The sequence below is a fragment of the Otolemur garnettii genome, unplaced genomic scaffold (genome assembly GCF_000181295.1).
Source record: "Otolemur garnettii isolate 467f Iridium unplaced genomic scaffold, OtoGar3 scaffold00029, whole genome shotgun sequence".
Classification (NCBI taxonomy): domain Eukaryota; kingdom Metazoa; phylum Chordata; class Mammalia; order Primates; family Galagidae; genus Otolemur; species Otolemur garnettii.
The window spans coordinates 9,491,296-9,505,300 of NW_003852424.1; the positions used below are offsets into that span (position 1 = coordinate 9,491,296).

At 40.0% G+C, this 14,005-nt stretch overlaps 1 pseudogene; it reads left to right on the forward strand.

Moving 5' to 3' along the window:
* Positions 1–12,451: 12,451 nt before the first annotated feature.
* Positions 12,452–13,006, forward strand: LOC100950713 (annotated as a pseudogene).
* The last annotated feature ends 999 nt before the right edge of the window (positions 13,007–14,005 follow it).

The window sequence follows — 14,005 nt, forward strand, 5'->3', positions numbered from 1 at the left end:
CAAGCCTTGCCAACTGGACTATGCTCAAGGAATCCTATTTTAGAAGCAGTGGAACAAGTGTCAGATTTTATAGGATTTTTACCAAGCGTAGTTAAAATTTAAAATGTTTTGTGACTTAAGGGGGTTAAATTTCATTCTTCTAAATATTTCACTTACTTGGCTTTTTTAAAAAAGAAATGCAGCTTTCAATTTTTTTCTATTAGAAGGATGTTTTGTTTTGTTTTGTTTTTGAGACAAAGTCTCACTCTGTCACCTTGGATAGAGTGCTATGGCATCATAACTCACAGCAACCTCAAACTGTTGGGCTCAAGCAATCTTCCTGTGTCAGCCTCCTGAGTACCTGGGTCTACAGGCACCTGGCTAGTTTTTTGTTTTTAGTAGAGACAGGGTATCCTTCTTGCTCAGGCTGGTCTTGAACCCCTGAGCCAAGGTCCTCACTCACCTTGGCCTCCCAGAGTGCTAGGATTACAGGTATGAGCCAGTACACCCAGCCAGAAGGATGTTTTAAAAAGTAAATATTGAACATAACCACAGTATATAAAACAAATGTAACTGTAGCATTTCTGCTTGTAGCAAGGAATGTGTGCGTGTGTGTGTGTGTGTGTGTGTGTGTGTGTACTGAAGCACTTACTATGTGCCAAGCACTGTCCTGGGCCACTTACTTGGTCTACTTATTTACTCCTCATAGTAACTCTGTAAAGTAAGTGCCACTTGACTTGTGAAAATACTGATGCACAGAGAGATTCAACAAGTTTCCCAAGGTCACACAGGTAGGATATTGGTTCCTCAGCATGCAATCTAGTCTCTCAGCAACTGTGAAGTTTGGGAAAGTCTGGAAATCATATGCACCTAATGAGTACCCATGACTAACTGAAAGTTAACCAGTCATTCCAGAACGTCATTTTCATGCCCCCGCCCGATTCCTTCAGAAGCCTGATTACATTTCTTTGCAATAAAAATTTGTTCAAGGAGGTCCATGAAAAGTACACCACCAAGAGTGAACTCTTATATACACCGTGGACTCTGTTGATAAGGATGTCTGAGTGCAGTGTTAAATAAAATTTATAAGAGGCCACAGCCTGAGCTCCTGCAGCCAACCAGGCCGAAATGGAGTCACTCATGCTAAGGTTCCACGTCACCAAATGAAAACCTAAAGTGCCACATCCAGCTTAGTGCCTTGTGTCTTATAAACGGGTTGCTGCCCAATTCATGAATCACAAATAAATGCCAATTAACTCATTAAACTCAATGTATTGCAATTTTCTTTATTCACACTAGATTTACCGACTGTAGAAAGTGTGCCACTCTGGTGGGGCAGGCTGTTGCATATGTAGGGACAGGGTTACGCCACGTGTGGAAACTTTCCACTCAATTTTACTTATAAACCTAAAACTATTCTAAAAACTAGTGTCTATTTAAATGGGAAATTTTTTTTAATTTAATCCTTCTGCATTTGCCAAATTTATTAGAATAAATACAGCGTGTATTTCTCCTAAATAAGCAGAGATAAAATAGATTAAAATTTTACCATTTCCCTCTTTCTACCATCAAAGAGGGAGAAAAATCAAAGCAACCCACTGGGCCTCTTCAAACATTGTGCTTCCAAGTTTGGGGAGGTAGAAAACTCCAATGCTCCAGCACTCACTGACCTTGTTCTGCAGTGAAAACATAGAGAAGTGATGGCAGCCCTTCCTGATTCCCATCTTCCTCAGGTCTCTGATCCTAGTCCTCCCACCACTGTCACCCCAGGGATGAGGGTAAGCGTGATTTATGGCACTGTTATACATAATTCAAAGCATATTGATTAGGAAGGGACTGGTGTTCTCTAAGTGTTTGTAGCAGAGTCACTAACAGAGCATTAAAATTTCATGGGTTTTCTGTTCATGTGTAGGGACAACTTAGACCAGACCTTCTCTCTGAGGTGTAAGGGAGAAGACAAAGGTGTCTCCTCTGAGCTCAAAGTGGGATCTCACTTCATATACACATGTCATCATAGGCTCTGAGACACAGGTTAGATACCAAGATGTGTATTTAGCTGGGAAGTATGTTTCCATGGCAATCGTACATTCCTGGGTTTGCCTTTCTCCCCCCAATTGGTGTGTTAAGACCATTCAGAGCTTCTGCAGGCTTTGCCCACCTGAAATGCAGCTGATGCCACAGCTGCTTCAACGGCTGCTGTTAATCCTGGAAAATTAAGCCCAAACCCAGACAATAGTGATGGAGGTAGTTATCTTGTGATTGCCTTCCATATTTTAAGGATTGTTCTTAAATTCAAAATGATTCACAAATATTTAGGACAACGAAGACCACTGTTGCATTATTGGTAGCAGCAAAATACTGGAAAACAGTTAAATGTACAATAAGAGGGTATTTTTAAAATAAATCAGGATTGGGTGGCGCCTGTGGCTCAAAGGAGTGGGGTGCCAGCCCCATATGCCAGAGGTGGTGGATTCAAACCCAGCCCCGGATAAAAATAAATAAATCAGGATACATCCAAAAGCATCAGAATCAGGCGGCACCTGTGGCTCAATGAGTAGGGCACCAGCCCCATATACCGAGGATGTCGGTTCAAACCCGGCCCGGCCAAACTGCAACAAAAAATAGCAGGGCATTGTGGCAGGTGCCTGTAGTCCCAGCTACTCAGGAGGCTGAGGCGAGAGAATCGTCTAAGCTCAACACCTGGAGGTTGCTGTCAGCTGTGACACCATGGCACTCTACTGAGGGCAACAAAATGAGACTCTGTCTGAGAAAGAAAGAAAGGAAGAAAGAAGGAAGGAAGGAAGGAAGAAAGAAGGAAGGAAGGAAGGAAGGAAGGGAGGGAGGGAGGGAGGGAAATTCCAAACCATCAGAATCACTCTGGAAGACTACAGAATCATGGGAGGAAAGGAGGCAATAGATTATGCAGTGGAAAAGCAGGGTCTCCAAATAGGTCATACAGTGTGATCCCAGTTCTGGATGTATAAGAGGTCAGGTATATGCTCCAGAAAGCTGATTTCACATAGTTCCACCAAAGCACCAAAACTGGGTGTTCCCTTATGACCTCAGCACTGCCCCTGCAGGTATTGTGTGGGCTCACAAGAGCAATTAACCTTCAAAGAGAAGCACTGGGGCGGTGCTTGTGGCTCAAAGGAGTAGGGCACCGGCCCTGTATACGGGAGGTGGCGGGTTCAAACCCAGCCCCGGCCAAAGAGAAGCACTGGCCACACAAAGTAATTCAGATGGAGATGATCAAGGACTATGGGAACAGATGGCCAACTGCCTGTGCCAGAGACCCACTGGCCCATCTCCATGGGCATTCCTAGCACAATGGCAGGGAGGGAGCTGCTGAGTTACCTCCCTGGCACTAACGATCCAAATGCTCACTCACATCGGGCAAGTGGGCGGTGGGGCCTGAGGCAGCTCCCTCAGAGTTCCTGCTGCCAGCAACAGATGGTGCTAACTCGGCCGAGGCAGGGCAGCAGCTCACCACTGGTCCCCTCAGGTAGAACCACACTGTGCCTCTCAGACCCCTTCATTTCTCTCTCTGGGCAAGCATTCCATGTCTCCCTCTACAGCATTCCTTCCCCCAGCTGCAGACTCTTCTCCTCCAGAAGGGGGGAACCTGGATCCTCTCCCCTTCTTCTTGTTTACACCACACCATTTCATGCACTGAATGCTTTGGGGCATGGATGTTTAAAATAGTCACATCCCAGACCTTGGCTTTCAAGGCTCTTAATTCTGACTTCGGTTTCCTAAAGAAATATTGAGCCCATAAGAAGTGGTAAGGCAGAGGGGGTGAGGGAGGCCACTGGATAGAGAGGAAGGGAAATGCCATCGGGGGAAGCACCCAAGACAATATCTGAAATATGTATCCTACCGCACATCTATTTGCATAGAATGAATACTGGAGAGACCTGCATCCTTAACAATCATTATAACTATTACCTCCACACAGAGGGATAAGAGACGAGTTTTATATTCTTCTGCTGCATTTTTTCAAGTTTTCTGCCATGAACATATATTAAGGTAAAGTTTTACTTTACATCAGGATTAGTTTCCAGTGGCAGCTTGTAATGTGAAAAATTATATATAGCCCAAACTGAATTCCTTTAATTGTCTACCAAATACAGTACTCAAACATTTGCTGATCAACCCAACCAGTAATTCCTGTGGTATTGGAACAGATGGCTGATTCCTCAGCTGAGCACTAGATAAAGTAGTCAGCTTGCATTTAAAGTTCATGGTGTGTAAAAAATAAGCATCTTTAAACAGTAGAATCACATGAATTTAGCTGAATTTGCTTAAGTTGAATGCATTTGTTATTCAATTGCACTGTACCCGTAAAATCAGGGGAAAATCTATATTAAAAACATATTACTCAAAAAAAGTTATTGAAGGAGAACTGTGCCTCCTGCTGGGTGGCAGCCTGCTGAGCTTGACTGGACAGGTGGTGCCCAGTGCCTGAGCCACTTTGTCTGAGCTCTGGACCTATGCTGTCTGCAGAGATGCAGCCCTCAGTGCTTGATTGGCTGGATGGTGCCCAGCACATAAGTATGTCTCCTTAACTCTGGGCCAGCGCTGTCAGCTGGGCAGCTGCATAAGCTCGATTTGGTGGGCGGAGCCAGCACTGGCAGAGCGACTTTGATTGGAACTCCAGCCAGTACTGCCTACTGATTCTCTTCCCTTTGGAGATACTGTCTGGGGCTGCCGATTCACCACCTCTCTGCCTTTGTTAGTGCAGCAGTGGTACTGCAATGCTGAGGAGTGGACTTATCAGGGACAACCCATCAATTCAACTAAAAAAAGTATAATTAACATATTAAAAAAGAGGAAGAAGCTGAAAACTCATGAAGAGGATTCAGCTGAAGAACTCTGGCAACGTGAAAAATCAGGGCAGATCAGCGCCTCCTGGGGACATCAAAGAAAATACAACAGAGAATCCCATCCACAGAGAAATTGCTGAAATGTCAGAAATAGAATTTAGAAAATGGATGGCAAATAGGATAATAGGACTGGAGGAAAAGATGGAAACAGAGAACCAAAAAACAGTTCAGAAGTTGTCTCAAGAAATTAATAAACTCAAAGACAAAAAAATAAAAAAACAAATTCAAAGACAAAGTTACCAAAGATATGAAAATAATGAGGAAAGATACAGCAGAGCTTAAGGAATTGAAAAAGGTATCTGAGGAGCTTCAAAGTACAGTGGAGCCCCTCAGTAACAGAGTTGAGCAATGCAAAGAAAGAATCTCAGATAAAGAAGACAAGACTTTTGAACTATCTCAAGCATTCAAAGAGGCAGAAAAAGGAGAAAAAGAACAGAATAGTCCCTGACAGAGTTATGGGATCATTCCAAGAAGTCAAATATCCATATTATAGGGATACCTGAAGGAGAAGAAACACAAATTTTCAGCTCCAAGACATTATTATGGAGAATTTCCCAGGTATTGCAAGAGACACAGAAATTCAGACAGCAGATAGTTTCAGAAACCAAGCATGACTCAATCCAAATAAAGCATCTCCTAGACACGTTGTAATTAATTTTCTCAATGTTAATATGAAGGAGAAACTTCTGCAAGCAGCCAAGCATAAGAAAAGTATTACCTACAAAGGGAAAAGTATAAGGATGGTCATCAACCTTCAACCTTCTTAATCAGAACAATTTCCAGCCCAGGATCCTATACTCTGCTAAACTGAGTTTCATTTGTGATGGAGAAATCAAATACTTTGCTGACATCCACATGCTAAGGAAATTTGCCATGACTCGACCAGCTCTACAGGAAATACTCAGACCTATTCTTCATAACAAGCAATAGGAGGGCACACCACAAAAGTAAACCTACCCAGAAATTAAAGAATAAAGCCTAACTTCCACAAGGGTGAGAGGCATAAAATTAAGCTCTGGACTTCTGAAAAACAAGATGACCAAAACTTTGCCCAATCTATCAGTTCTTTCAATTAATGTGAATGGTTTGAACTCCCCTTTAAAGTGGCATAGGCTTGCCAACAGGATATAAAAACTCAGGCCAGATATCTGTTGCCTACAAGAAACTCACTTTACCTCAAAAGATGAAACAAGACTCAGGGTGAAGGGATGGGCAATGGTATTCCAGGCAAATGGAAAGCAGAAAAAAGCTGGGGTTGCAATCTTGTATGCAGATATAATAGGACTCAAACCAATAAAAATAATGAAAGAAAAAGATGGACTCATACTGGTCAAGGGAAACACACAATATGAAGAGAATTCAATAGTTAACATCTATGCACCCTATCTGAATGCTCCTTGATATATAAAACAAACCCTAACTGATCTAAACAATATGATATTTTCCCACACTATAATAGCTGGAGATTTTAACACCCGACTGGCAATACTGGACAGATCCTCCAAGCAGAAACTAAATAAATAAATAATGGACTTAAACAAGACCCTAGAACAAATGGACTTAACAGACATTTATAGAACACTTTATCCTAACAAAACTGAATACACATTCTTCTCATCAGCCCATGGATCATCTTTCAAAATTGATCATATCTTAAGTCACAAGGCTAACCTCAACAAATTCAAAAGAATAGAAATTACCCCCCATATCTTCTCAGACCATCATGGAATAAAAATTGAACTCAACAGCAACAGAAATCTTCATACTCAGATGAAATCATGGAAACTAAATAACCTTATGCTGAATGATAGCTGGGTCATAGACAAAATCAAGAAGGAGATCATTAGATTTCTGGAACAAAACGATAATGAAGACACAAACTATCAAAACCTGAGGGATCCTGCAAAGGCAGTCCTTAAAGGGAAATTTATAGCACTAGGTGCATTCATCAAGAAAACAGAAAGAGAGCAAGTCAGCAACCTAATGGGCCATCCCAAGCAACTGAAAAAGGAAGAACAATCTAATCCAAAACATAGCAGAAGAAAAGAAATAACCAAAATTAGAGCAGAATTAAATTGAAAACAAAAGAATTATTCAGAAGATCAGTGAAACAAAAAGTGAATAGTTCTTTGAAAGGATTAATAAAATTAGTAAACCCTTGGATAAACTAATCAGAAATGAAAAACAAGATCTCTAATAACCACAATCAGAAATGATAAAGGGAAAATAACAACAGACACCACAGAAATTCAAGAGTCTAAACAATTACTACAAAAACCCCTATTCCCAGAAATATGAAAATATAGAGGAGATTGACTGAAATCTGGAAGCATAATACCTTCCAAAACTCAGCCAGAAAGATTTAGAAACCTTGAATAAACCAATATCAAGTACTGAAATAGCATCAATTATACAAAATCTCCCAAAAAAGAAAAGCCCTGGACCACATGGTTTCACACCAGAATTCTATAAAACCTTCAAAGAGGAACTAGCTCCTATAAGGCATAAACTTTTCCAAAATATAGAGAAATAATCCTCCTCAACACAGTCTGTGAAGCAAATATTACCCTGATCCCAAACCAGGAAAGAACCCAACACAAAAAGAAAACTATAGACTGGGCAGCACCTGTGGCTCAGTGGGTAGGGTGCTGACCCTATATACCAAGGGTGGGGGGTTCAAACCCGGCCCCTGCCAAACTGCAACCAAAAAATAGCTGGATGTTGTAGCAGGTGCCTGTAGTCCTAGCTACTTAGGGGGCTGAGGCAAGAGAATTGCCTAAGCCTATGAGCTGGAGGTTGCTGTGAACTGTGATGCCACGGCACTCTACCATGAGCAATAAAGTGAGACTCTGTCCCTAAAAACAAAACTATAGACCAATATCATTAATGAATATTGATGCAAAAATATTCAACAAGGTATTAGCAAACAAAATACAGCACATAAAGAAGGTAATACAACATGATCAAGTTGGGTTTATACCAGAGACACAAGGTTGGTTCAATGTATGCAAATATATAAATATAATACACCACATAAAGAGAATCAGAACCAAAGACCATACAATTATTTCAATTGATGCAGAAAAGGCTTTTAACAATATCCAGCATCCTTTTATGATAAAAACACTCAAGAAAGGCTTTGAAAGAACATTCCTTAAACTGATAGAGGGTATGTACTGCAAATCCACAGCCAATATTATATTGAATGGAGTAAAACTGAAAGCATTTTCTTTCACTCCAATCTGGAACTAGACAAGGATGCCCACTGTCACCACTGCTATTCAACATAGTATTGGAAGTCCTAGGCTTCACAATCAGGCAAGAGAAGGAGATCAAAGGAATCCAAATGGGGGCTGAAGAGGTCAAATTCTCCCTCTTCACAGATGACACGATCTTATACCTGGAAAACCCCTAAACTACAAAGCTCTTAGAAGTGATCAAGGAATATAGCAGCATCTCAGGTTACAAAATCAATACCCACAAATCAGTAGCCTTCATATACACCAACAATTGTGAAGCCAAGAACAAAATCAAGGACTCTATCCCTTTTACAATAGCACCAAAAAAGGTGAAATACCTGGGAATATATCTAACAAAAGAAGTGAAAGATCTCTATAAAGAGAATTATGAAACTGTGAGAAAGGAAATAGCAGAAGATGTCAACAAATGGAAGACAATTACCATGCTCATGGCTGGGAAGAATGGACATTTTAATGATGTTAGCAATCTATAGATTTAATGCAATCCCTATCAAAGCACCAATGCCATACTTTAAAGATCTTGAAAAAATAGTACTTCAATTCATGTGGAACCAGAAAAAAAAACCTGAATAGAAAATACAGTTCTTAGAAATAAAAACAATTCTGGATGCATTATGTTGCCAGACTTCAGGTTATATTATAAGACTATAGTGATCAAAATGGAATGGTACTGGCACAAAAATAGAGACACAGATCTATGGAATAGGATAAACAATCAAGAGATGAACCCAGACACATATTGTCATTTAATCTTTGATAAACCTAACAAAAACATTCAATGGGGAAAAGAATCCTTATTTAACAAATGGTGCTGGGAGAACTGGTTATCCACATGCAGAAGACTGAAATTGGACCCACATCTTTCACCATTGACAAAAATGGATTCTTACTGTATAACAGATTTAAATTTATGACACAAAACAATAAAAATTCTAGAAGAGAGTGTGGGTAAAACACTCAAAGATATTGGCCTGGGAAAAAACTTCATGAGGAAGATTCCCCTAGCAATTGCAGCAACACCAAAAAAACTGGGACCTGATCAAGCTAAAAAGCTTTTGTGCAGCTAAGAGTACCACAAACAGAGCAAACAGCCCTCAGAATGGGAGATTTTTGCAAGTCATGAATCTGACAAAGGCCTGATAACTAGAATCTATAGAGAATTCAAATTAAACAATAAGAAAAGTGCAAACAACCCTTTCTGTAAGTGGGCAAGTGATTTGAACAGAAACTTCTCTGAGGATGACAGATGATTGGCCACCAAACATATGAAAAAATGCTCATTGTCTTTAATCATCAGAGAAATGCAAATCGAAACCACTCTACAGTATCACCTAACCCCAGCAAGATGAGCCCACATCACAAAGCCACAAAACACCAGATGCTGGCATGAATGTAGAGGGAAGGGAACACTTCTACACTGCTGGTGGGATTGCAAACTAATACAGCCCTTTTGGAGAGAAGTATGGAGAATCCTCAAAGATCTAAATGTAGACCTTCCATTTGACCCTACGATCCCATTACTAGGTAACTATCCAGAAGAATATAAATCATTTTACCACAAAGACATTTGCACTAGAATGTTTCTTGCAGCTCAATTCTAATTGTCTAAGTCGTGGAAGCAACCTAAGAGCCCATCAACCCATTAATGGATCAACAAACTATGGTATATGTATACCGTGGAATATTATGCAGCCATTAAAAAAGATGGAGACTTTACATCTTTTACATTTACCTGGATGGAACTGAAATACATTCTTCTTAGTAAAGTATAGCAAAAATGGAAAGATGAATATCCAGTGTACTCCATACTAATATGAAATCAATATATAAACAATTACATGTTCCTAAGAACAAAAAAACACTATTATAGTTCAGTTTGGGGGTAAAGAGAAGCAGGAGAGGGGAGGACGGTTAAAAAAGTTATTGAAGGAAATAGAATAAGTTTGATATCAAATAACAAAAAAATCCTGATTACTCAAGAAGCTTACATAATCCTTTTTTTTTTTTTTTTTTTTTGAGACAGAGTCTCAAGCTGTCCCCCTGGGTAGAGTGCTGTGGCATCACAGCTTACAGCAACCTCCAACTCCTGGGCTCAAGCGAGTCTCCTGCCTCCGCCTCCCAAGTAGCTGGGACCACAGGCACCCGCCACAACACCCAGCTAATTTTTTTTTTTTTGGTTGCAGCCGTCATAGTTATTTGGTGGGCCCGGGCTGGATTCAAACCCACCACCTTAGGTGTATGTGGCTGGCGCCTTAGCCGCTTGAGCCACAGGCACCGAGCCACATAATCCTTTTTTAATTCCAAAAAAGATGTCTTGCTATTGGCCAACTCTGATACTTATTAAATATAAATTAAATAAGTCATTACCCTGGCCAGTAAAGCATAACTGGACAGAGTAAGTGCTCAATGAATATTGTTCCCCGTAAGTCTGGATATAATGGGACATGCTGGAATTGGCCAGCCTGGCCAGACCAGGACTGCTTAGATAACACATGCAGAGTACAAGTAAATATTATCAGACCATAGGATTTCAGAGATGGATAACACAAGGCAGAGAGGATCTGAGCCACGCCCTCATTTAACAGGTGTAGACTCAGAGGGTCAGAGAAGCAAGGCACTAACCCCAGTTCACAGGAGTGCCTGGAAAAGTGGGAACTCAAGTTCCCCTAACTGTCTATTCTCAGTGTATCCTGAAGCTTCCTTTTTCCAGAGAGGTAAAAATAGAAACAAGAAAGTGCATGACTTGAAAATAGGGGATAGAAGAAATACACTTCATCACAGAGCAAACTAGCTACAGTGGAGCTCCGTAAACACAGAGTAAGGTTCAGGACATGCTATTGACCTATATTTTCAAATTTGAACCTTTAAATGCAACATAATATGTACACATTGTAAAAATAAATAAGCAAATACTAAAGTATACAAAACAATAAATTAAAACTCTACCCCGTCAGTCCCCCTACTGGAGATACCCACCATTAACCATTAATGAAGGCTTGAAGAATATCCTTCCAGTAGTTTTCTGTACCTATATAAATGATTTTTATACACAAGTTGATTCATAATACATACCTCTCTTTTTTTTCTTTAATAATATGAGAGAATTTTTTCTACATCAGTACATAGGGATGTTATAATGTCTGAATATTATTTGTCCAATACTCTCATGATAACATCTTCCTTGAAGAACAGAAGGAGAAAATAAAAAGGAGCACTGTGGAGAAAAGATGAATATTTTATAAGTGATGGAAATTTAAATGGTCATTTGGAAAAATGCAAAGTGAGATTCATTCTTCACACCATACGCTATAATAAATTCCAAGAGGATCCACGGTTTAAATGTAAATATAAAATCATACAGAAAACAGTGAGGGAAGTTGTCTCACTGGGAAATGGGGAACTCTTTCCTCTAACTACAACACTGAATCCAGAAGAAGTAAAGAAAAACTGGATAAATTCAACTACATAAATGTTTATCCAATTGATCGGGCAAGAGAAGGAAGAGACGGTAAAAGAACCTATAGGTTAAAAAAGCACTGTACAAACAAATCCTTCATACACAATGTGTGAGCCTTGGTTGCAACCCGATTTCAACAAGCCAGGTATAAACAATACTCACTCATATACACACATGTTTATAAGACATCAGGGAAGGCTCTGTGCCCATATCTCAGTGATTAGAGCACTGGCCACATACAACAAGGCAAGCAGGTTTGAACTGGCCCAGGCCTGCCAAACAACAATGAATGACAACTGCAACCAAAAATAGCTGGGTGTTGCGGTGGATGCCTGTAGTCCCAACTACTTGGGAGGCTGAGGCAAGAGAATCGCTTAAGCCCCAGAGTTTGAGGTTGCTGTGAGCTGTGATGCCAGAGCACTCTACTGAGGGTGACATAGTAAGACTCTGTCTCAAAAAAAAAAATAGAAAAAAAGACCTCAGGGAAATTTGAAACACTGATCAAATATCTGAGATTAGAAAGTGATACCTTCTTATGTAATTTAATGATATTGCAGATTATATTCTTTTCCAGTTACATATGGATAATATTCATGGATAAAGTCATAAGTCTTAGATTTGCTTTAAAATAATCCAGAGAATAAAGTGGGAAAAAGCAGTTGGCAATATAGGTGAAATACGAATGGCCATGGATTTAATAATATTGAAGTTGGCTAAGCAGTGACTCATCCCAGTATCTTGGGAGGGCAAGGCAAGAGGATCACTCAAGGCCAGGAATTCAAGACCACCCTGGGCAACATAGCAAGACCCCTGTCTTTATAAAAAATAAAAAAACTTGCTCTTCCCCAAGCGGCCTGAGGTGATCTGTGAAAATGGTTCGATACTCACTTGACCCAGAAAACCCCACAAAGTCATGCAAGTCAAGAGGCTCAAATCTTCGTGTTCACTTTAAGAACACACGTGAAACTTCCCAGGCCATCAAGGGTATGCATATACGAAAAGCCACCAAGTATCTGAAGGATGTCAGCGTAAAGAAACAATGTGTACCATTCCGACGTTACAATGGTGGAGTTGGTAGGTGTGCCCAGGCCAAACAGTGGGGCTGGACACAGGGTCAGTGGCCCAAAAAGAGTGCTGAATTTTTGCTGCATATGCTTAAAAATGCAGAAAACAATGCTGAACTTAAGGGTTTAGATGTAGATTCTCTGGTCATTGAGCATATCCAAGTGAACAAAGCACACAAGATGCGTCGCCGAACTTACAGAGCCCATGGTCGCATTAACCCAGACATGAGCTCCCCCTGCCACATTGAGATGATCCTTACTGAAAAGGAACAGATTGTTCCCAAACCAGAAGAAGAGGCAGCACAGAAGAAGAAAATATCCCAGAAGAAACTGAAGAAACAAAAACTTATGGCACGGGAATAAATGCAACATAAACTAAATGCAAATAACTGTCAAAGGAAAAAAAATAAAATAAAATAAAAAAACTTAGCTAAGTATGGTGCACACACCTGTAATCCTAGCTACTCAGGAGGCTGAAGTGGGAGGATTGCTTGAGCCTGGGAGGTGGAGGTTGTAGTGAGCTATGATGGCACCATTACACTCCAGCAGCCTTGGCAACAGAGCAAGATTCTGACTTATGGCTCAAGATGTAGAACACTGAACCAGATACAGCCAAATTGCTGAAAGATTACAAAGGGTATCATAGAGCTGATGAAACATGTCTACTAATGCTAATATTCAATATTTTATATTTATGACTGAAAAGGTTTGCCATTTATAAATGCATATTATTAACATTACCTTACAATATTTTTACCACTCACTTTTATCTATTTTAAATTATTATTTATTTTATTTTATAAATTTTTTTGTTTGTCTTTGCAGTCTTTGGCCGGCTTGGGTTTGAACCCACCATCTCTGGCTTATGGGGCTGACGCCCTACTCCTTTGAGCCATACGCGCCACCCTTTATTTTATAAATTTAAGGTGTGCAACATGATGTTTTGATATACATATACACAGTGAAATAATTACCACAGGAAAGCAATTTAACATATCCACCCAGCTCACATTGTTACCTTTTATTAGTGGTAACAATGAAATCTACTCTCTTAGCAAATTTCCAGTATGCGATACAACATTATTAACTATCGTCCTCATGCTGTACTCCAGATTTTCAGGCTTCTTCATCCTCCCTATCTGAAACTCTGCACGCTCTGACCTATATCTCCCACCCTCCTGCCTTCTACCTCTGAAGAAGAACTAATTGTTCTCTATCAATTAGTCTTGTCGCAGATAAAATGTTATTACCCTTAATCTTAGGATATGTTTATTTATTTTTAATAAATATATTTTAAAGTTAATACTAATTTTACCTGTTTTATCTGAACCCAATGGTCCCCATTAAACTCTCTGTACCTTG